At 44.7% G+C, this 3832-nt stretch overlaps 1 long non-coding RNA gene across 1 annotated transcript; it reads left to right on the top strand.

Annotated features, from left to right (window-relative positions):
• Positions 1–974: 974 nt before the first annotated feature.
• LOC125401063 (uncharacterized) lies at positions 975–3629 on the top strand. Its single transcript, XR_007232206.3, has 4 exons — positions 975–1120; positions 1443–1500; positions 2666–2801; positions 3230–3629. It is a non-coding gene; the product is annotated as an uncharacterized LOC125401063 (long non-coding RNA).
• Positions 3630–3832: the final 203 nt, after the last annotated feature.

Consider the following 3832-nt stretch of genomic DNA (forward strand, 5'->3'; position numbering starts at 1 on the left):
GGTCCTCAGGGCTCACTGGGCCAGTGTATCTGTGTGAATTAATGAGCTCCAGGTTCATTGAGATACTGTTCTGGTGTTATATCTGTTGTTGTGATAAAAATACCTGGCAAAAAGAAGTCGAAGGGAAGGAGAGAATGCTTAACTTGCAATCCCAAGTTATAGCGCATCGGTGCAGGGAAGTGAAGGCAGGAGCTTGCAGGGGATGGTCACACGCATAGGCAAGAGCAGAGAGCAATGGCTACACAGCTGCCTAGTGCACAGCCTTCTTCACTCTCACATTCCAGGCCCCCAAGCCTGGGGCATGGTGCCATCCACACTGGATGTTAATAGGGCATCTAACATAATCAAGGCAATCTCCCATAGGCCAACCTGCTAACCTTTACTGAGACCCTCTTCTTGGGTGACCAAAGCTGGGTCAAACTGACCATGGGAACTAACTGCCTGAGAGATCCTCTCTCAAAACCCGAGGCAGAGAGCCTTGAGGAAGACATCAAACTCTAGTTTTCATATGCATGAGCATATATGTGCACATACCCTCTACACATCTGTTCATATGTGTGCATGCACGCACACACACACCCACAAGAAAAGAAAAAAATTGCAAGAGTGACTCAGCCAACAGTTTGTTTTGGCCTTCGAAAAACCCAGGGCCAGACCCTTCCAACCTGAGAGACTCTTGGCTCCCTGACTACCAGGAAGTATATTTGAGAATAAATATTGACAATTGTGAGTGGCCGATTCTGTGGTCATGCATTCTGTAAGCAAGAGATAAGCAACACAGAACGCCAAAACTGTTACCATGCCCAACATGGCACATTAGCAATCAGATAACCCCTGAAGTCACAGCTAGTACCAAGTCCAACTACACCTTTTCCCATACATGCAAATGTCTGATAAATCAGGCAGGCACTCCAAGAGATTAACAACAGCATAATAAAACAGAATGTTCTAGAGTCTACTGCAATAAAACTTACATATTTTTTTATCTCTGTATTTTTCCGTTCACTATTTTAGGATGGTGTTTTACTGTGGGTAACTGAAATCAAAGAAAAGAGGAACTGGATTGAGGCAGACTGGTGTGTGTTATTTCTCACGGGTACCAGTGCGTTTCTAGTTTCAGGTGGGTTTCTTTCTCTCCTTTCCAGCTTTGCAACATCTGTGGAATTTGATGTTTAAAGCTTTTTTTTTTCTCTGCTTTTAACTTTTGCTTCTCTCTTCAGCTGGAATTCAGGTTTTCCCTTCAGCAGCTGCCTTCCCTGACTGGGGTTTTATTGCTTAATTCAGACTCCTCCATTCTCTGAGAAATCAGCTATAGGGTGACTTCAACCTCACATGACCATTGATGTCACAACCTCTTGATGTCTTAAATAGGAAGATAAGGCACCAGATTCCCAGCTGTGCTTTGAAAAACATCCTTGCTAATGCCATTGTCTCCTTTTTAGTCTCTTACTTGAAGAAAGTGAAGAATAGACAAGAACGAAGAAGAATGGAGACGCAGAGGTAACGTTTAGAAATGGGACAATCTGTGTGCACTGTCTACACACAACTGGAATAAAGCCTCGGGGGACATAGTATATTCTCAAGGTTATTCGGGTGCCTAGGGGGTGCTTTAAAGCCATGAAATGTCATTAGAGAGGAAAAGGTAAAATGGGCATTGAAGTAAACTCAGTTTTGGGAGGAATAGGCAAGATTTATTTGAAAACGATACCATGCCTTGGAGTGAGAACAAACTTCAGGTCCATTGAGAGGCCAGAGACTGGTCAATGGCTAAGTCATGGAGCTCAGTATATCACCTCCAGTGTAACTTTCGGGGAGGATGTAATGAAAAGTTTAAACTTTCCCACTTTTACAACTGAATTTAGGTTTCAGCTCTCTGAACAAGGCAAGCAGGTGCCTCTCCCAACAAAGGGTCATTTATCAACAAATTATATTCAGGGACAAGAGAGAACAGGGACAGGGCCTGAGTGAGCCCCACAATGTCTCAAGGACAGTTCTTGCAACACCCTTGAAACTTACCCAAGTATGTCCAAAGATAAAGCCTTCGCCAGTTAAAAGTGTACTAATGTAACTGCTGCTTGCTTAGCCAATTACATTTGAGATGACCTCACCGTCCTGGGAATTCCCCCAGCTACGCTTAGAGCCTGCTTGCTCCTCTCAAGGTTGTTGCTGTCCAGGTGAGCAACACTGCCTATGCTGGTAAATAGACGCTTGTAACATGAAGGGGTCTGCTTGTTGGGGTTTCGGTGGTGCGGGAGAATTGTCTGTATTCTGTCAATCATGTTTTAAATAAACACTGATTTGCCAGGCAGGAAGTATAGGTGGGTCAACCAGACAGGAAGTAGAGGTGGGACAATGAGAACAGGCATACTCTGTTCTGTCTACTCCGCCAATCTAAGCTGCTGTCCTATCAAAAGGCCAAGGCAGTCCCTTTATTTGACCAATGAAAGCAACCCATAGAAGGAAGACCCTCCTACACCAAACGCTCTTTGCTCTTCCACACTATTTGAGTCTGGGGTCTTCCTTCGGTGTCTTTTCAGACCCCTATAGTAAAGCCTGGACAAAACAGCAGCTAGGGGCCCAAAGGTGCAGCTTCCTTTGAAGACACCGGAAACCTCTACTGTGAATTTGCCACGTGATTGACTTCATGGGTCTCCATTTCTTCTAGTGGTGCAGAGACACAGGCAATAAGACCTGTGCCATGAGAGAAACTTCATAAGAGAATAACCCAATGACCAGCTAAATGTGAAGACATACACCAATAAAAATGTTGGCTATGGATCAAGGAGAGCCAATGAGAGGATGTACGTATTACTGGTTTACACACATCTGTATTTTTTTATTCTTTTGTCCTAAGAATGTATTAGAGCATTTATAATGTGTAATACATAAGGTTTTACTTTTTATTATAGTGCTGGGGTTGGACTTAGGGTCCTTGTACATGCCAGGCAAGTTCTGTACTATTGACCTCCTCTCCACTCTCCTTCCCCCCTTCCTCCTCTCCCCTCCTCCCTCCCTTCCCTCCCCTCCCATGTTAGGTAGCTCTTGTAACTTATCACATATATGCTCTCTCACTGAGACGTACTCCCAGACTTGGTTTCACCAACCAAGAGATAAAAAGAAAGATATACTAACTTGTGACAGTCATTGTAGAAACAGACTCTACAAGTAGGATTTGTGACAGGTGTGTGCCATGTATGTCACTCTGAAATTGTTGTTCTCAAACAAATAGGTTCGGCGGATTACAGTCATCAGACAAGGAAAGGGCCAGACAGCCTGGACTGCGAGGGGAAGCAGAAAGCAAAGGATCCACACACAACTGATCCCAAGGGAAGAAAGGGGGTTAATTGTGGCTTAAGAGATCTGAATGAACTGTAATGGAGTACTTCATTGTGGTACAGCTACAAGGAGCAGGAAGGGAATTTAGTAACAGATCGTGCAAGTCAACTGGGACTCCCCTCTCTGGGATATTTTTCAAATGGAATTAAGAAGCACTTGTTTCTGACTAATTAACTTTAATTCACCTTGGGGGTTGAGTTAGTGAAAGAGGAGGACGGAGGACGACAGCGGCAACGTTTAGAGTCACAGCCAGGTGCATTGGTTCAAAAGAAAATAAAACCCGAAGCAATGATGCCCCATGTCCCAGCTCCTTACACACTGAAGATAAACCTGCCTTCCCGTGGTGGGATTTCAATATGCGATGTCCTAAGTGGGTGTCCCTGTTTGAGAAAGTACTCACACCTTTAGGAGGGGGAGTCTTGCTGGAGGAAGCGGCTCACTGGAGGCAGGGGCTCTGGGGTTTTATAGCTGTCGCCACTTCCTGTTCTTTGTCCGT

This window comes from Myodes glareolus, chromosome 27 (assembly GCF_982192425.1).
Source record: "Myodes glareolus chromosome 27, mMyoGla1.1, whole genome shotgun sequence".
NCBI classification, from domain to species: domain Eukaryota; kingdom Metazoa; phylum Chordata; class Mammalia; order Rodentia; family Cricetidae; genus Myodes; species Myodes glareolus.